The following is a 21,762-nucleotide window of genomic DNA, read 5'->3' as shown; positions in this document are numbered from 1 at the left end:
TTGCTGTTGTAAAGACAGGGTCTGGTTTAAACACTAACAACTCTTATGGCGATGGTGCAATCATAGCCTTGTAGAGAACTTAAAGCTTGGCCACATTTCTTGCCCCTTTTAGCACATGGGGTTCTCAACCAGGGGTCCGCGGCCCCCTCGGGGTCTGTGAAACGGTTTTAAGGGGTCCGCCAAAAAATAACCAGATTCTACACAACATCCGACCCCTCACACATTCTGATTGGTTGGAGGACCAGAGGGTTGCATTTATATAGTGCCTTTAATGTAGTAAAACGTCCAAGGTGCTTCACAGGTGGGTTATTAGACAAAAATTGACGCGGGCCTATATAAAGAGATAATTAGGACAGATGACCGAAAGAGGTAGGTTTAAAAGAGCGACTTAAAAGGAAGAGAGAGAGGTTTAGGGAGGGAATTCCAGAGCTTGGGCCTAGACAGCTGAAAGCACAGCCACCAGTGGTGGAGCAAAGAAAATCAGGGATGCGCAAGAGGCCAGAATTGGAGGAGTGCAGAGAGCTCGAAGGGTTGTAGAGCTGGAGGAGATTAGAGAGATAGGGAGGGGCGAGACCACGGAGGGATTTGAACTCAAGGATTAGAATTTTAAAACTGAGGCGTTGCCGGACTGGGAGCCAATGTCAATCTGAGAGCACAGAGGTGCAACATTCCACTTATGGACAAATAAAGCTGCTGACAGTAGCAACTAGGATCAGGTTTTCTTGAGGATTCCCACTCGCATTCCTACTGCTACAGATTACAGATATTTTTTTCCACGTAGAAGCCCCAACACAGATCAAGTGTGGTTACTAAGCCAAGGAGCAAAATGTGCAAGTTCCAAAAGACACTCAGCACTCAAAAGGGTTAATCTGCGCCATTTCATTTCAGTGATGCGCGCCAGTGGCAAAACACTTGCTTTGGGTTGTTTTTATTGCAGTTCACTGAAAAGAGTTTGCAATTTGTTTTAGTCTAGAAATAGTCCACCTGGCTTGACAGAGTTATTAATTATACACCAGTTGTTTACCACTGTCCAATTCTGCCAAGAGGTTTTCAGTATTTCATGGGCTCTAACTTTGTGCTAAGCATCAAGAGAATCATTCTATTTTGCAGCCATGCAATTGACAGCATTACAAATCAATCAATTGGCTCTGAACCAAGGTTCGGCTACCATGAGATAGAGACAGAGTTAAGCTGCCTTGACGCTGTCCCATCAAACGCTCCTAGTCCAGGGCCAGCATGAGATAGAGACAGTGTTAAGCTCCCTTGACACTGTCCCATCAAACGTTCCCAGGTCAGGGCGTGCATGAGATAGAAACAGAGTTAAGCTCCCTCGACATTGTCCCATCAAACACTCCGATGGCATGGCCAGCTTGAGATAGAGACAGAGTTAAGCTCACTCGATGCTGTCCCATCAAACGCTCCTAGGCCATTGCCAGCATGAGATAGAGACAGAGTTAAGCTCCCCCGACACGGTCCCATCAAACACTCCCAGGGCAGCGCCAGCATGAGATAGAGACAGAGTTAAGTTCCCCCGACACAGTCCCATCAAACACTCCCAGGGCAGCGCCAGCATGAGATAGAGACAGAGTTACGCTCCCTCGACGCTGTCCCATCAAACATTCCCAGGGCATGGCCAGCTTGAGATAGAGACAGAGTTAAGCTCACTCGACGCTGTCCCATCAAACGCTCCTAGGCCATTGCCAGCATAAGATAGAGACAGAGTTAAGCTCACTCGACGCTGTCCCATCAAACGCTCCTAGGCCATTGCCAGCATAAGATAGAGACAGAGTTAAGCTCCCCCGACACAGTCCCATCAAACACTCCCAGGGCAGCGCCAGCATGAGATAGAGACAGAGTTAAGTTCCCCCGACACGGTCCCACCAAACACTCCCAGAGCAGCGCCAGCATAAGATAGAGACAGAGTTAAGTTCCCCCGACACAGTCCCATCAAACACTCCCAGGGCAGCGCCAGCATGAGATAGAGACAGAGTTAAGCTCCCTTGACACTGTTCCAGTTTCTTTTGATTGAAACATTGTCACATTCAGTGAGCTTTTGATGTGATTTGGTAACAAAAATATTGCGGTCCATTTTTACCTTGCTGCCTGTGTGTAAAACTGAGGGTGCAGTTAGTCGCCCATTATAGAAACTGTCCATTTTTTATTTAAATGAAAGCCGGGGGGTGGGGTTCTATAATGGGCGGTCAATCCGCAACGCCACTTGCAAGTTGAAAATCTACCACATTATTTTGTCTCTTTCCTTTCAGATGAAAAGTTTAACCACTCTGCAAAGACAAATGGCATTACTTCTGATGACACCAAGTGGATCCACGGGATGCCAATTAGAAGTAGTTGGAGGCCAGGGACTCTTCCCTGTTCCTCTGCAGAGCTTGTTAATACCGGGGCAGTGAAACTGCTGATTATGTTCTGGTGTTCCTGTGGAGAGGTCAGCAGTGTGCCACTTCCACGAACATCTAGCTTGTGTTGTTGTTGAGTGCTGTCAGGTAGCAGGGGAAAGCAGTCAATGCTTGTTCTATGTAGACACTACTTCTGCTGAAAGAGGAAACCAGCTGGGCAAAGCCTTTAGCGGCTGCGTCATGACCATCACAGCCTGTCATTTTTTTGTTTGCTTCTGACCAAAAGAATGGTTTTTGAACTTTTTTTGGTCATTGTTTAAACATAAATAATAATCCTTTCTCTTATCCTGTCATTTACTTGTGTCTTTCGGTCTCAGTAATTTTAAATGTCTCATTCGCTCAGTGAAGCAGAGGAGTATAACCAGAAATGGATGTAGAATCTGGAAGACAAAGGACATAAGCTTCAGGGAAAAGGGTGAAAGACCTTCCATTTATATAACCCTTTGTCTTGTCTCTCACAAGCTTCCCAAAGCTCTTCACATACAATAAATTGCAGTCATTATTGTCACCGCAGAGAGTTTTGCATGCAGCAATGTCCCACATACATGATACTGAAACGCTCAACTAGGCTAAATGCAGTAACATTTGCAAATGGTGGGCAAATGTCACCTGATCGGATGTCATGTGATTAAGCATCATGAGTGGTGTCATGTGATCGAATGCCTGGTGATCGAATGTCATATGATCAAATCTCCAGAAATATGTCAAACTAGAGTTGGCAACCCGAGCAGGAATAAACTATCAAAGGATCAGTTTCTGGACAGTGTGTAATGTGGAGATCTGGTTTAAAATCTGAGGAAATTTATAATTTTGTAATGAAGAGCTGGATTAGGTACAGCTTTATGGCCCTTTCTACTCGACTCTCTGCATCTAAATGAGCAGTCATGCCTTGTCATCTGTGGAGGCTAAATATGCAGGTGAATATTTTTGCCCCTTTACCACAGCTGTGGTGACAAGCTGCACTTCATACAAACCTTTTTTCTCGTTAATATTTCATGGACGACACAAAGTAGTGGTAATGATGTGGTCATTTACTCCAGTGATAACATTGCAATTGTTTGCATGCATGGTAAGGATTGTTAATTGATATGACTATGCTTCTCTCAAACGTTTTTCCCGGTTAGGAATGTCACCAACTTTATTTAAAGAGCCTGTTAAACTTATGCTGCGGTTATATTATAGAACTGACCTGTGAATGCAGGCTGCGATTCTCACTCTGCGTCTGCGCTTGCCCACATTCGCAGTGCTTCCCTCCCTGGCAGCTCTCGTTTACATCAGGATGCAAGCAGCTGCATTTGCCTTCTCGTAACTTCGGAAGGATTCAGTTCGAAATTCATTAGGTGCCCTGGGGATTCAAGCGCCTGCCTGGGCACTTCTGAAACCCAACTTCAAACTGAACTGGAGTTGAGCCCCACCTGATGCAAAGCCCAAGTGACGTGAAGCACTCTCCTGCAGAGGATTCGCACTGTAATCAGAAGTCAGACTGGGACCCGACTCCCAGAGTTATACTTTCACATCAATGTACACCCAAAACCGCTCTCTACTGACGTGAAACTGGCAGTATAATTGCAGTCTTAGATTATTTTTAAAGAGTTATGAGATCATTTAAGTGGAAACACCACAGCAAGAATGATCAAATAATGAGATGCAAATTTCAGTAATATTTACCTATAGGTTTAAATTGCATAACAAAATCAACGTGGTGTAATAAGGATTTATTAGTTCTTAAAACAGAACACATTATTTATCTATAACATTAATCTACATCTAGAGTTATCCAGGGCTTTAGAGGCTTTTTCTGAAGTCTAAAATGCAGCTTTAAAAATTAGATTGCTTAGTTGTTTAAATTTAATTTTTTTCTTAGTAACCTGAGTTTGGTTGAGGGAGAAATGTTGGGCAGGACACTGGGGAGAACTCCCCTGCTGTTCTTCAAAATAGTGCCATGGGATTTTTTTACGCTCATCCGAAAGGGAAGGTAGAGCCTCGGTTTAATGTCTCATCCAAAAGGCAGTGCCTCCGACAGTGCTACACTCCTTCGGTACTTATGTGCTCAAGTCTCTGGAGTGGGACATGAACTCTCAACTTCTGACTCAGAGGTGAGAGTTCTACCAGTGAGCCACAGCTGACACCGAAATAATATAAATCATTTTCCACTTTCTTTTATTTGAAGACTTAGCTGTTTTGATTTTCATCACTTCTGCTCCTAGGAATTTTTTTCCCAATCTAGGTTACCGATTAACATTACATTTTGAACAAAAGCTGTTTGATGCCACAGGTCTTAGATGTAACACTTTCAATTATCTAGTGTTCATGACACATGTAACATATATTTTATCCTCTGGATTCTGATTTCCTTTAGAAATAGAAGATGATTTTCAGGATGTCTATTAAATTTTGATTAAAAAGCTGCAGTGTGCATACAGTGATTACAGTTCAAAATAGTACTTCATTGGCTGTAAAGCGCTTTGGGTCGTGAAAGGCGCTATAGAAATGCAAGTCTTTCTTTAAAGCAAAATCATGTTCAAATTTGGGGGGTGGGGTAACACAGATCTAATTATGCTTCCTATAATGTCATTGCAATTGTAATTTTGCAAAGAACTATTCATTCTAGAGTTTCCAATGTATCAGAAAGTGTATCATAATGAAGAATAATAAAGGTTTCCAGTTGTAAGACTGAAACACCAGACTCCTATTAATGCAAAATTTGAATTGTGTGTGAGAATGCATCAGTGCAATGGACTGGAAAGTATCAATTCCTACTCTGAAGTTGATTAAATAGCCATTTAAGATCTGCAAAAACAAGAAAATCAATCTGGCTTAGCCAAATGAGGTTGACTAATTATTGGCTTTAGCTGTCTTCTGTAGTGTATGTACTTTGAAGAAGGAACTATATTCTGCAGCCCCTGTATACTGCAGTACCAGTAGTGACCACCCTGGTATATAAGCCTGTGTAGTAACTTTGTATAGTAGTTCCAGTTTTGTCTCCATTCAGTAAACACCCGTTATAACCAACTCCTGCAGTCCGTGTCTCAATTACACACGGACGTTACATCTTCCATTTTCTTTTGTTCATATTTCATGAACGACACAGAGTAGTGGTAATGATGTGGTCATTTACTCCAGTAATAACATTGCAATTCCTTGCATGCAAGGTAAGGATTGTTAATTGACTGATATGACCATGCTTCCCTCATAATGGCAGGTAACATTCATGCCACACAAGTGCCAGGCATTGACTATCTCGAACAAGCGAGAGTCTAACCACCGCCTATTGAATGGCATTACCATCGCCGAATCCCCCACCATCAACAACCTGGGGGTCACCATTGACCAGAAACTTAACTGGACCAGCCACATAAATACTGTGGCAACAGGAGCAGGTCAGAGGCTAGGTATTCCGCGGCGAGTGTCTCACCTCCAAAGCCTTTCCACCATCTACAAGGCACAAGTCAGGTGTGTGATGGAATACTCTCCACTTGCCTGGATGAATGCAGCTCCAACAACACTCAAGAAGCTCGACACCATCCGGGACAAAGCAGCCTACTTGATTGGCACCCCCTCCACCACCTTAACATAGAAACATAGAAGATAGGAGCAGGAGTAGGCCATTCGGCTCCTCGAGCCTGCTCCGCCATTCAATGCGATCATGGCTGATCATCCAAATTCAGTACCTGGTCCCTGCTTTCTCCCCATACCCCTTGATCCCTTTAGCCTTAAGAAATATATCCAACTCCTTCTTGAATATATTTAATGAATTGGCCTCTACTGCCTTCTGTGGTAGAGAATTCCACAGGTTCACCACTCTCTGGGTGAAGAAATTCCTCCTCATTTCTGTCCTAAATGGCCTACCCCTTATCCTTAGACTGTGACCCCTGGTTCTGGACCCCCCGACCATCGGGAACATCCTTCCTACATCTAGTCTGTCCAGTCCTGTCAGAATTTTATAAGTTTCAATGAGATCCCCTCTCATTCTTCTAAACTCCAGCGAGTACAAGCCCAATCGACCCAATCTCTCCTCATACGTCATTCCTGCCATTCCAGGTATCAGCCTGGTGAATCTTCGCTGAACTCCTTCCATGGCAAGAACATCCTTCCTCAGATAAGGCGACCAAAACTGCACACAATACTCAAGGTGCGGTCTCACCAAGGCCCTGTACAACTGCAGCAAGACATCCTTGTTCCTGTACTCAAACCCTCTCGCTACGAAGGCCGACATGCCATTTGCCTTCTTAACCGCCTGCTGCACCTGCATGCTTACCTTCAGCGACTGGTGCACAAGGACACCCAGGTCTCGTTGCACTTCCCCTTCTCCCAATCTATTGCCATTCAGATAATAATCTGCCTTCCTGTTTTTGCCACCAAAGTGGATAACCTCACATTTATCCACATTATATTGCATCTGCAATGCTTTTGCCCAATCACCCAACCTGTCCAAATCATCCTGGAGTTTCTCGGCATCCTCCTCACAGCACACACACCCACCCAGCTGTGTTATCTGCAAATTTGGAGATATTACATCTATTTCCCTTGTCTAGATCATTAATATATATTGTGAATAGCTGGGGTCCAAGGACCGATCCCTGCGGTACCCCACTAGTCACTGCCTGTCGCTGGGTCAAAATCCTGGAACTCCCTAACAGCACTGTGGGAGTACCTTCACCACACGGACTGCAGCGGTTCAAGGCTCACCACCACTTTCTCAAGGGCAATTAGGGGTGTGCAATAAATGCTGGCCTTGCCAGCGATGCCCACATCCCAGGAAAGAATTTTAAAAAAACATTTTGCCCTGTTAGGAATGTCATCCACGGCCTGATCTGAGTCAGGGGAGCAATTGAACTGGCTCAATATGCCTCAGAGACCCGTTCTTGGGAGTAAAGTTCCCGATCTCCATCCATTGATCTCCACTGAAGAACATGCATTGGGTGAGAGGAGGTTCAGCCTTGACTGTGATGTCCCCATGGTTGCACAGCATGGCAACAAGTATTGCCTGGAGGACTGGTTATTTGGACATAAAAGGTCCAATGGTGCTATTCCAAAGAAGAGCAGGGGAGTTCTCCTGGCCAATATGTCACTCTCCACCAACATCACTTAAAAAACCCCCCCAGATTATCTGGTCATTACCCCATTGCTTTGTGTGGGACCTTACTATGCGCAAATTGGATATCGTGTTTCCCTATGTTACGATAGTGACTACACTTCAGAAATATTTAATTGGCTGTAAAACGCTTTGAGATGTCCTGGGATTGTGAAAGGCACTATATAAATGCAAGTCTTTCTTTTTTACTCAAGAGAGGAGCAAAGGAGAATAACAGGGGAATAAATATAAGCATAGCATGTTTATTCAAAACAAAGTATAAATGAAAATAACCCACAAGCCAGCAACCTATCGATAATTCTGAACATCAGGGGTCCAGAGTTAATGAATCTACACTATTAACTAAAGCAATAAAGCTGTCTTGTGAAAAGATTCTACAAATCTGGCATCAATGTGTGTGGAGGAGCTGGAGCGCGCTCATTGGTTTTACAGATATATCGCAGCCATAAAGCTAGCTCTTCAGGTGAGATATTGTTGCTTTCAAGGCGCATAGATTTCTAACACTGCTGGGCTCGCAGAACGGCTTCAGGACATGCTGACAAGAATTAGTAATGACCTTTATCATCCACCGTGCCCTGCACTATTAACATCAAGAGGCTCAGCGTGATTTCCTGTTAGAATTCCAAAAAATTAATCACGACAAACCTTGCATTGGCAGCAGCTCTTAATGAAGTTCAGAATCTGAGGTTGATGCACACACCTTACTTTGTAACAGTGATATACAATTGTACCTTATTCCTTGTAATTGTTGTGTCTATAGCCTTGGGGATTTGAACCAATAAATTATACTTCTGCATGACAATGTTCCTTAATAATTATTAGTCCATTAATCATACAAAGTTATTAGAAATTTCTTATTGTTTTGCTGCTTTAATTCCATGCACATGAAAAATTACAATCTATTATAAAAAATGTACCTGTGCATGTGATGACCATTACACAATGCTCAAAAAGGGTGATGCAAGCATTTTACAGAAAGTAATTTTTATTAAACCATCAATTTAAATACCAATAAATAACAACTTAAAGGCAGACAGTTTTTTAAGTAAAGATTTCAACAAAGCATATTTGATCGTAAAGAACACATAATAAATAATGGATTCAAAAACAAAATACTGCGGATGCTGGAAATCTGAAATAAAAACAGAAAATGCTGGAAACACTCGGCAGGTCAGGCAGCATCTGTGGAGAGAGAAACAGAGTTAACGTTTCAGGTCGATGACCCTTCGTCAGAACTGGAAAAAGCTGGAGATCGAACAGGTTTTTAAGCAAGTGCAGGGGCAGGGACAGGGGGGAGGGGAGGAAAGAACAAAAGGGAAGGTCTGTGATAGGATGGAAGGCAGGAGAGATTAAGAGACAAAAGGGATGATGGTGCAAGGCAAAAGGAGATGGTAATGGGACAAGTTAAGAAACAAAAGATGGCTCTAGATGGAAGGCAGGAGAGATTAAGAGACATAAAGATTGTTCGGGATGGAATACAGAGTCCTGATTTGGTCTTGTATGCAGTCCACAAATGATGAGAGGCTATACATGTCTGAACAAGGGCTTAATCCCATACCAACTGTTATATTATATTGGACATACAGGGGTATTTTTCCACCTTATTTATATTTGTAAAAAGGGGTGGGAAGCTCCTTGGCGCGAGTTAGCCACATGATGAGGCCACTGATATGGATACTGAGGGAAAAAACTTCATAGATGTCTGGGGTCGGAGATGGAAATGGTCAGAAAATAATCTGCCTATTATGACATAAAAAGGAGTAGTTTACCGAGATAGATTTGCAGAAAATGAATGCATGTACAGTAATTATACAGAAAACTAGATGATTTAAATGTGTTACAAAAGGAAAGACCATCACGACCTCAGGATATTCCAAAGCGCTTTACAGCCAGTGAAGTATTTTTTGAAGTGTAGTCACTGTTGTAATGTAGGAAACATGGCAGCCAATTTGCGCACAGCAAGCTCCCACAAACAGCAACGTGATAATGACCAGATAATCTGTTTTTAGTGATGTTGGTTGAAGGATAAATATTGGCCAGGAGACCGGGGAAAACTCCCCTGCTCTTTTTCAAAATAGTGCCATGGGAACTTTTGTGTCCATGTGAGAGGGCAGACAGGGCCTCGGTTTAACATCTCATCTGAAAGACGGCACCTCCGACAGTGCAGCACTCCCTCAGTGCTGCATTGGCGGGTCAGCTGAGATAGTGAGCTCAAGTCTATGGAGTGGGACTTGGCTGCAAAAGAATGACGTTTAGAATAATCTACCAAGTAAGGTAATAAAGGTAAAGACATTAGGGTTATCCAAAATACAATCAGAGGCCACCATAGTGGACTTAATGTATTAGAGGTCTGAGCCTTGATGACATTTTCTTATCCCTAATTTCTTATGTTCTTGTTAGGTCAGCTTGGCTCAGTGGTAGCATTCAGAAGATCACAGGGATGAAATTCACCTCGGGCATTAGCAAAAAATGGGCGATAGTGAATCGACAGCATGTTTTACACTATATTCAATTTCCTTTTGCACTTGACTTCAATAGAAAAGGATATCGGATGGAGTGTAAAATGGGCGACCGGGTTGCTATCACACATTTTGTGCTACCTCCCGATATGAATTTCAGCCACCATGGGTACAAGCCCCACTGTAGCATTGTGAGGACATAATCTGAAGGCCGACACTTATGTGCAGTACTGCTGGGAGTGTCATCTTTCAGACATTAAACTGATGCCCTCACTGCCTGTTCTGGTGGATACAAAAAGATGACATGGCACTATTTAAAGAAGAGCAGAGGAGATCCACTAGTGTTTTGGTCAAAATGTATCCTTCACCCAACACCACCAAAATAGATTGACTGGTCATTTATCTCATTGCTGTTTGTAGGACCTTACTGAGTGCAAATTGGTTACTGCATTTGCCTACATAACAACGGTCATCACACTTTAAAAGGAATCCATTGGCTGAGAAGCACTTTGGGACATCCTGAAGATATGAATGGCACTATATAAATGCAAGCTCCATGAAACTTACTTGAGGTGCTAATATGACACTATAAACCATGACAGTGTATTAAGCCCTTGAACACATTTCTATCTGTAAGTGGTTTTTTTCTTGTTTCTAATCATTCCTGTTTGAGATTTAGTTAGAAGTTGTATCTTCAATTACCAATCATTTCTTCCTATCAAAATCCATAATTATTCTGGGTGCCAAGCTCCGCTGAATAGCTCTGAATCATGTAACAGGACGAGAGAATTCTTTTAACCTTATGGTAGAATTGTAGTAAAATAAAACATGTAATCTTCTCATGCAACTGAATTTTTTTTTAAACAGAAAAATAGATTCATTGTTATTCAGTTTGTACATATTACAATTCAGTAACCAAAGTGTTTCGAGAGACTGGTCCTGGCTCACATCAAAGCCAGTGTTCCCGCCTCTCTTGACCAACACCAGTTTGCCTATCGTGCAAACAGATCAACGGAGGATGCAATCACAACTGCTCTACACTCGGCACTGAATCACTTAGATGGTAAGGAGACCTACATCAGAATGCTGTTCATAGACTACAGCTCAGCATTCAACACTATCGTCCCCAACAAGCTGGCCACCAAACTCCAAACTCTTGGCCTGAACACTTCCCTCTGCAACTGGACCCTGGACTTCCTAACAAACAGACCCCAGTCTGTCAAATTAGGTAACCACACCTCCCCCCCCCCCCCCCGACCCTGAACACGGGGGCCCCACAAGGATGTGTGCTGAGCCCCCTCCTCTACTCCCTCTTCACCCACGAGGCTGTTCATGGTTCCAACACCATCATCAAGTTTGCGGATGATACCACGGTAGTAGGCCAGATCACCAACAACGATGAGTCAGCCTACAGGGAGGAGGTCCAGCATCTTGTGAAGTGGTGCGCCGATAACAACCTGGCCCTTAACATCAAGAAAACCAAAGAAATCATTGTGGACTTCAGGAAGTCTAAAGGCACAAGTCACACCCCCATCCACATCAATGGGGCTGTGGTGGAAAGGGTGGACAGCTTTAAGTTCCTCAGAGTCCACGTCACGGAAGACCTCTCCTGGCCTGGTCCCTCAATACCTCCTCTCTGGTGAAGAAGGCCCAGCAGCGCCTATATTTCCTAAGGAGGCTGAAGGGATGTAACCTGTCACCCCTGATCCTCTCTAACTTTTACCGCTGCACAATAGAGAGCATCCTGACAAACTGTATCACAGTATGGTATGGCAGCTGTAGCTACTATGACCGGAAAGCCCTGCAGCGGGTAGTCAAAACTGCCCAATGCATTACCGGCACCCGGTTACCGGCCATAGAGCACATATACCAGAAACGCTGTTTACGGAGGTCACGGTCCATCATCAAAGACCCTACCCACCCCAGCCACAGTCTGTTCGCCCTCTTGCCATCTGGGAGACGCTACAGATGCATTCGCACCCGTACGACCAGATTTAGGAACAGCTTCTTTCCCAGGGCTGTCATCCTACTGAACTCCACAAATAAACTCTAAAGCCTGCACATCTGCCAATGCACTTTATTATGGTTATGTTTATGTTAATGTATTACAAGCCAAATGAATGTTGAATGTTTAAATGTCTTAATCTAAATGTACACTCTCGGGAGCCGCAAGCCTACATTTCGTTGTACTGCACTTGTGCACTAACAATGACAATAAAAGTTGATTTGATTTGATTTGATTTGAAAATACTGTATAATTAAAAAATAAATCCACCCTTACAAACAAAATGTTACAAGAAACACTTTTTTATCCGGCATCGACGGGACCGGCGTGGTGCCAGTTGATCAAAAAGTCCGGATTACAGAGAGGTATACTTACTAAAGTACGAGAGCCCCGTACACGGCCACAGATCCAGGCGTCCCTGTTGTATGGCAACAGGTGCAGGAACCCCGGTTATACGGCCACAGATCCAGGCGTCCCATGCAGGTGCAGGAACCCCGGGTATATGGCCACAGATCCAGGCGTCCCTGTTGCATGGCAACAGGTGCAGGAACCCTGGTTACACGGCCACAGATCCAGGAACCCCGATTACACGGCCACTAATATGAAGTAAAACTTACCTGAACCTACTCCTGAATTTTGCCAGTTAAGAGAGATTTCCGGTTATTTAGGTGCCAGTAAAAAGAGAGTTTCCTGTACTTATATAGTCACAATAGTGTACCCTAGCTCATATATTAATGACTTAGGTCTATAGTAATATGGTCAATGAACATGAAATGTAGGTAGAGCTAACAGGAGTGTTGTTTATAATAATAGCATAACATAAGAAAAGACCAACAGAAAATGCTGGAAATACTCAGCAGGCCAGGCAGCATCCGTGGAGAGAGAAACAGAGTTAACGTTTCAGGTCTGGGACCCTTCATCAGAACTGGAAAAAGCTGGATATGTAACCACTATTAAGCAGGTGCAGAGACAGGGGGGGGGGGGGAAGAAATAGAAAGAACATCCTGTACTTTTGTAAGAGGCAGGAAAGATAAAATGTTGCAAATGGGAATGGCAAAAATCATACTGCATGAAAAATGGGGGCAGGGATAATTATCTGAAATTGTTGAACTCAATGTTGAGTCCGGAAGGCTGTAAAGTGCCGAATCAAAAGATGAGGTGCTGTTCCTCGAGCTTACGTTGAGCTTCATTGGAACAATGCAATAGCTCGAGGACAGAGATCAGAGTGGGAGTGAAGCGGTGAATTAAAGTGACAGGCGACCGGAAGCTCAGGGTCATCCGTATGGACTGAACGGAGGTGTTCCGCAAAGCGGTCGCCCAATCTGCGTTTGGTCTCCCCAATGTAGAGGAGGCCACATCGTGAGCAGTGAATACAGTATATTAAATTGCAAGAAGTACAAGTAAATCGCTGTTTCAGATGAAGGGTCCCAGACCTGAAACGTTAACTCTGTTTCTCTCTCCACGGATGCTGCCTGGCCTGCCGAGTATTTCCAGCATTTTCTGTTGTTATTTCAGATTTCCAGCATCCGCAGTATTTTGCAATTATATAAGAAAAGACCACTCAGTCCAACATACTTGCTCCTTCCATACATACACGGTCTACCTCTTCATGGCCTCTTCCCCATCACATTTAATCCTTTGACGGAAAATTCAGTGCAAATAACCCTCGCCTCCAAAGTCATCTAACAAAATTCTAAAGTCTTCATCCATCCCACATCTCCACGATTCAACCCTCATCTGAAAAAGGTAGAATTCCGTCACTGCTCCCCTGCCCCTCCTCTCTCATCCCAACCTCATCTGTACAGGGCCATTCTACTTATTGCCACCAGTTCAGTATATATCTTTCTCCACTAGCCCCAGCCCCAGATGGAACTTGTAACTGGTAGAAATGCAATTCAAAGTGTGCTTAAAAATAAGAAAATCCAAATAAAAACTTAATTTTTTGTTACTCTAAATATATTTAGAAATATAATGCAAGCGTTATTGCTCTTATAATTCACAGGAATTATGCCCAGTAGATGCATTTTGTAATGAATTGAAACCTTAAGCTCTATCTTGTTTATGAGCACGGGAACTGCATTCAGGGCTTTTGGCCTCTGCAAGCATCTCGTTATTTCTAGTGCTCCTAACACAAACATTAAGATGAATGCTGGTTGCTTGAATCAACATTGAAAATTCGCTACAAAGTACATCAGATACCTTATTTAAAAATGTGAAATAAATAGAGCAGAGCCCGTGCACAGAGTTAATTTTAACAGTGTACACCCTTTCATTTTGCTGTTACTGTACTGGTTCTAAGCCTCATCCCTCCCACCTTATATTTCATTGATAAAATGTAAACACTAGATTCCAGTAACACTCGAGTCAGCTACTGTATCCAACCTACCTCTATAGGCAACAGGGCACTCCAGATGTGGTAGCTTTACATCACCGCAATGCTACTCCTTTCCACATCTGTAAAAACTTATTACCTTTAAAATGCATTTTCAAATAGCTTTCAAAGAGAAGGTAACTGCGGGGACAAGTACTTTCAGCACACAAGAGATACCTCCTAATACATTCTACGTCACGATTTGTCCCTTAGGTAGTCTTCACTTCTTAAAGCATATTTTTAAATTATGCAAAGTGAAACAGATGCACTTCATTGATTGCAGCCAGAGGTGAAGAATCATCTTGGAGCACATCCGTTAAGCAGCATTTATTTCCATGCAATGTTTTTTTTTTATAAACTGAGCAGGATCTGCCTGCACCGCTTGTTTTTAAAGTGTAGTTACCGCCAAGTTTTGCGATTTAAAACAAAGCTTGGCACAGCCCACTCAGCCAAAGGAAGAAATCAATGTGCAATTATTCAAGTAAATTGAGAGTTTGTGCGTATGTGTGTGGCCCATGAGGGGTCCATCTGTCACTTGTTTCCTCGGAGGCCTTTTTACTGTGGCAAGCTGTATAATGAAGTACTACAGGTTGCTTTTAAACCCCACATACACAGTTCATGTGACAAGCTGTAGTTATTTGATTTGTCACAATAGACAAACTTTTGAATTAGGAGTCCACTTGTTGGTCAAATTAATTTGACAGTGGAGAACGGTCAAAGGGACTTTCGAAGGTGCTAATCAGCAGTCACGGCCATGGAGTCATCTTTGCTTGGGTAAAGTAAGTCCTTTAAAGATTTATCCTTAAAAAAGTACTTGTGGGAACTTGATATCACTGACTGTTAGTTCTGATGATTTTGGTGTGCAATTGAGTTAAAGTGGCAATTAGCATCTGATTTGTAGAAAATGAAAGGGAGCATTAACTGAAGGAATTTAGAATTTATAACAATGAAAACAATTGATCTGAAGCCAATGGCGCTGTGACTGCTGGCACGGCAACTGGGGGCTGAGCCTAAACACCGCCCCGCCTCTCACCGGAGCCGCTCCCGTGCCTAGCTGGTGTCTGTAGATTGTATCCTCCCTATTGCCAGCCCTTTTCTATCAGCTGCCTGCTTGCCTGGAGAAGGCCAGGAGATCGGAATGGGGTGGGAGAGAGGGGAGAGGGAAATTGGATAAATATTTGAAGGAGGAAAAAATTGCAGGGATATGGGGAAAGAGCAGTGACAGTGGGACTAACTGGATTGCTCTTCAAAAGAGCCGGTGCAGACTCGATGGGCCGAATGGCCAGCATCTGTGCTGTGCTATTCTATGATTCTATGAAGTCAACTTGAACTTAGCATCGGTGAACAGTTCAGCAGTGGGCAGGTGTTGCCTGATGGCACTATTGCTGCTGATTCCTACCATCATTCTGCTGATTCAAAAACAAAATACAGTATTGCAGATGCTGGAAATCTGATATAAAATGCTGGAGACACTCAGAAAGAGAAACCAACTAAAAAGGATGCCAAGGCCTTGGAGAGCGTGCAGAGGAAATTTACTAGAATGGTACCAGGGATGAAAGACTTGGAGAGACTCGAGAAGCTGGGGTTGTTCTCCTTAGAGCAGAGAAGGTTAAGGGAAGAATTGAGAGAGAGGTGCTCAAAATCATGAATAGTTTTGATAGAGTAAATAAGGAGAAACTGTTTCCCGTGGCAGAAGGGTCGGTAACTAGAGGACATAGATTTAAGGTAATTGGCAAAAGAATCAGAGGCAACATGAAGAAAAAAAATATTATACAGCAAGTTATGATGAACTGGAATGCACTGCTTGAACGGGTAGTGGAAGCAAAGTCAATAATAACTTTGAAACGGGAATTGAATAAATACTTGAAGGGGAAACATTTGCTGGGCTATGGGAAAAGAGCAGGGGAGTGGGTCTAATTAAATAGCTCTTGTAAAGAGCTGGTACAGGCATAATGGGCTGAATGGCTTCCTTCTGTGCTGTATCATTCTATGCGGTCTAACCAACGACCTGTATAATCACACTGAGGACACCATCCATCGTGTTGTGTGGCACTACCACTGTGCTAAATGGGCTAGATTCAGAACAGATCTAGCAGTTCAAATCTGGGCATCCATGAGGAGCTGTGGGCCATCAGCAGCAGCAGAATTGTATTCCACCACAATCTGTAACTTCATGGCCCGGCATATCCCTCACTCTACCAATGCCATCAAGCCAGGGGACCAACCCTGGTTTAAATGAGTATAGAAGAGCATGCCAGGAAAAGCACCAGGCATACCTGAAAGTGAGATGCCAACCCAGTGAAGCTGCAACACAGGACTACATATATGCCAAATCATAGAGTTATAGAATTTTACAGCACAGGAGGCCATTCGGCCAGTCAAAACCTGTGCCCGCTCTCAAGAGCTGTCCAATTTAGTCCCACACCCCAGCTTTTTCCCTATGACCCTGCAAATTAGTCCTCTTCAAGTACATGTCCAATTGCCTTTTGAAAGTTCCTATGGGATCTGATTCCACCGCCCTTTCAGGTAGTACAACTCTGGGTGAAGAAATTTCTCCTCATTCCCACTCTAGTTTCTTAACCAATTATTTTAAATCTATGACCTCGGGTTACTGACCCACTTTCCAGAGGAAATAGTTTCTCCTTACTTACTCTATCAAACCACTCATAGTTTTGAATACCTCAAGTAGGTCTCCCCTTAACCTTTTCTGGTCTAAGAGAACAATCCCAGCTTCTCCAATCTCTCCAGATAACTCAATTTCATCATCCTGGTAAACCTTCTCTGTACCCTCTCCAGGGTCTTGATATATCCTTCCTAAAGTGTGGTGCCCAGAATTGTACATAATACTTCAGCTGAGACCTAACCAGAGATTAGTAAAGGTTTAGCATGACCTTCTTGCTTTTGTATTCAACGCCCCTATTTATAAAGCAAAGTATCCCATACGTTTTCTTAACCTGATCAACTTGCCCTGCCACCTTCAAAGGTTTGTGACTATGCACCCCCAGATCCCTCTGTTCTTGCACCCCCTCAAAATAGTACTCTTTTAGATTATACTGCCTCTTCATGTTATTTCTCTCGAAGTGTATTGCTTCACACTTATCTGCATTAAATTGCATCGCCATGTGTCTGCCCATTTCACCAGTCTATCTATGTTCTCCTGAAATCTGCTACTATCCTGCTCACTATTTACTAAGTTGCAAAGTTTCGTATCATCCGCAAACTTCAAAATTGTACTCGGTGTACCCAAGTTCAGGTCATTTATATATAACAAGAAAAGCAATGGTCCTAATACCGACCCCCGGGGGACCCCGCTGTGTACCTCTCTCCAGTCAGGTAAACATCTGTTCACCACTACTCGCTGCCTCCTATCCCTCAGCCAATTTTGTACCCAAGTTACCACCGTCCCTTTAATGCCATGTGATTCTATTTTCCGAAGAAATCTGTTATGAGGTACTTTCATCAAATGCCTTTTTAAAGTCCATATATAAATATATACTTCACTACCTTCATCAACGTTCTCTATTACTTCATCAAATAATTCAATCAGGTTAGTCAGACACGATTTGCGCAGTCCTGCCACATACAGTCGTGAATGATGGTGGGCAATTAAACAAATAATGGGAGGAGGAGGCTTCATCAACATCCCCATCCTCAACAATGGTGGCGCCCAGCTCGAATGCAAAAGACAAGGCTGAAGCCATTCACAACCATCTTCAGCCATTAGTGCCAAGTGGATGATCCATCTCTGGCTCCATCTGAGGTCCACACCATCACAGATGCCAGTCTTCAGCCAATTTGATTCACTCCACATGCCATCAAGAAATGGCTGAGTGCACTAGATACAGCAAAGGCTATGGGCCCCAACAATATCGTGGCTGTAGTACTGAAGACCTGTGTTACAGAACTAGCTGTGATGCTGGTATCTCATCATGGCTAGCCTCTCTAGCCAAGCTGTTCCAGTACAGCTATTGGCATCTACCTGACAAAAGGGGAAAATTGCCCAGGTATATCCTGTCCACAAGCCAAATCCAATTTGGCCAATTACCACTCCATCAGTCTACTCTCAATCAACAGCAAAATGATGTAAGGTGCCGTCGACAGTGCTTTGAAGTGGAACTTACTCATCAATAACCTGCTCACCGATGCTCAGTTTGGGTTCCGCCAGGACCACTCGGCTCCAGGCCTCATTACAGCCTTGGTCCAAGGAATTCCAGAGGTGAGGTGAGAGTGACTGCCCTTGACATCACGGCAGCATTTTGACCAAGTATGGCATCAAGGAGCCCTAGTAAAACTGAAGTCAATGGGAATCTGGATGAAAAACTCTGGTTGAAGTCATACCTAGCACAAAAGAAGATGGTTGTGGTGGTTGGAGGTCAATCATCACAGCCCCAGGACATCACTGCGTGAGTTCCTCAGGGCAGTGTCCTAGGCCCAACCGTCTTCAGCTGCTTCATCAATGATTTCCCTCCATCATAAGGTCAGAAGTGGGGATGTTTGCTAATGATTGCAGTGTTCAGTCCATTCACAATTCCTCAGGATAAAGCAGTCCACACTCGCATGCAGCAAGACCTGGACAACATCCAGGCTTGGGCTGGTAAGTGGCAAGTAACATTTGCGCCACACAAGTGCCAAGCAATGACTATCTCTAACGAGAGTCCAATCACCTCCCCTTGACATTCAACGGCATTACCATTGTCAAATCCCCCACCATCAACATCCTGGGGGGGGGGGGGGGGGGGGGCGGGGTCACCATTGACCAGAAACTTAACTGGACCAGGCACATAAATGCTGTGGCTACAAAAGCTGGTCAGGGACTGGGTATTCTGCAGTGAGTGACTCACCTCCTGACTCCCCAAAGCCTTTCCACCACCTACAAAGGCACAAGTCAGGAGTGTGATGGAATACGCTCCACTTGCCTAGATGAGTGCAGCTCCAATAACACTCAAGAAGCTCAACAGCATTCAGGACAAAGCTTGCTTGATTGGCACCCTATCCGCCACCTTAAACATTCACTCCCTCCACCAGTGCACAATTGCTGCAGTGTGTACCATCTACAAGATGCACTGCAGCTACTCACCAAGGCTTCTTTGACAGCATCTCCCAAACCCACGACCTCTACCACCTAAAAGGACAAGGGCAGCAGGCACATAGGAACACCACCACCTCCAAGTCACACCATCCTGACTTGGGTAGACCTTGCCATTGCTTCATAGTCGCTGGGTCAAAATCCTGAAACTCTGTACTTAACAGCGCTGTAGGAGCATCTTCACCACACGGACTGCAATGATTCAAGAAGGCAGCTCACCACCACCTTCTCAAGAGCAACTAGGGATGAGCAATAAATGCTTGCCTGGCCTGCATCCCAAGAATGAATAAATAATTTGTGTTTTTTTTAAATGAGAGTGTATTCTGTGTTGGTCCAACTAACATGCTTGACATTATTTTTGTGTTTTATATGCCAGACTCGACTATTCCAATGTTCTCCTGGCCAGCCTCCCATTTTCCACCCTCAATGAACTTGAGCTCATCCAAAACACTGCTGCACGTATCCTATCTCGCAGCAAGTCCCATTCACCCATCACCCCTGTGCTCGTTGACCTACATTGGCTCATGGTCCACCAACACCTTCATTTTAAGATTCTCATTCTCATGTGGAAATCCCTCCATAGCCTCATCTCTTCCTATATGAACTCGGCAGAGTGAGTGAGCACTGTGCGTTCTCTGAACTCAGCAGCGTGAGCGTGGTGCGTTCTCTTAACTCGGCACCCTGGGAATAGGGTTCAGGCAGAACAGACAGTGTGGATCAACCACTTTATAAGTTAATAGAAGCAGAATAAGTTCGAGAAATGTAATAATACAACATGGTTGATAACAACACATTTAGAAACAGTTGCATTGCGATAGTGGAAATGCCTGTCTTCATTCAAAGCTAGATTTCACCGGGATGTGTTAATCACACAGAATCACAATCACAGAAACCCCACAGTGCAGATAGAGGCCATTTCAGCCCATCGAGCCTGCACCGACACATATCCCACCCGATCCCCATAACCCCTACATCAACACATATCCCACCCTATCCCCGTAACCCCACATATTTAATCCCCCTAACACTAAGGGTCAATTTATCATAGCCAATCAACCTAACCCGCACATCTTTGGACTGTGGGAGGAAACCGGAGCACCCGGAGGAAACCCACGCAAACACGGGGAGAATGTGCAAACTCCACACAGTCACCCGAGGCCGGATTCGAACCCGGGTCCCTGGCGCTGTGAGGCAACAGTGCTAACCACTATGCCACCGTGCTAGTGAATAGTTAAACTATTATTCATCGTATTACTCATAACTGGAAGGAGATCGGTACAATGCACTCCACAGCCCTTGAAGATTTCCTATTAGACTTAAGCTTTCTGATTTTTTTATTTGTAGCTGATAACATTCAGGACATATGAAAGAACATCACAGCCTTTAGGATCTCAATTTGTCACCAACACCATCTCTTAACAAAAAGTCCAATTGAAACCCAACTTCAAAGTGATGCATTTAGCACTTAGCTGAAAACATAACCTTAAGATTCTCACAACGGTATGAAATGCTTTGCCATTAAAAATTGATCCACAGAGTGCGTCTATGAAACATGAGGCTTTAAAGAGAAACAAGTTAGGGTGTCGATGAGGGGAAATGGAAGACAAAAGATAAATGGATGAGAGAGTAGGAAGTAGAAAATGAAGGTAGGTGATTGCAGGTGAGGGAAGGGAAAGAACAGGAAATAGAAGGTAGGTAAAGTGAAAGATGTACAGGAAAAAGATCGGTAGATGGGAACAAGGAGATCAGGAATCAGGGAAAGTAGATAGAGAAGGGAATAAAACATTAATTAGAAAGAGAAAAAAGCAGAAGAGACTAGAAGGTGGATAAGGAAAGTGAGTAACTGAAAGGGAGATAGAAAGTAGATGAGGTGGAGAAGTGTGGAAGGGTGCTTAAAAGATAAACAGAGTGAAAAAGGAAGTTAAAAGGTGAACAGCAAACGCTCCTATAACTCACCATATCATCTCCGACCCTACAGACCATCAACCAGGATTCAACCGGCCACGTTGTAGTTGAGCGGTTCTCAACCGCTTTAAACTGGACATATATTCAATTTCTACTGTTACTCCTTCATATACAGCTGAAATGCAATAAGCATTTGTTTTAACTTAAGTTTACAATACTCCGTGTCATAAGAATTCAGCCAGGCAAGTGACACTTAGCCAAAGACAATGGCAAATAAGTCAACACTGAAGCCAAGGTGGGCATTTTAGCAGACCGATAAACATGGGATAAATGAAGAATCAGGAAGTCCAGCTGTTGGATCTTCAGTAGGAAAAAAAAAAGTTACAAGTTCTACAGCGTATGATGGAAGCTAAACTAGAATGCAAGA

This window comes from Somniosus microcephalus, chromosome 8, assembly GCF_052327205.1.
Source record: "Somniosus microcephalus isolate GS21.2 chromosome 8, FLI_Smic_1.0, whole genome shotgun sequence".
Lineage (NCBI taxonomy): Eukaryota > Metazoa > Chordata > Chondrichthyes > Squaliformes > Somniosidae > Somniosus > Somniosus microcephalus.
Note: the sequence above shows the minus strand (reverse complement) of the source record.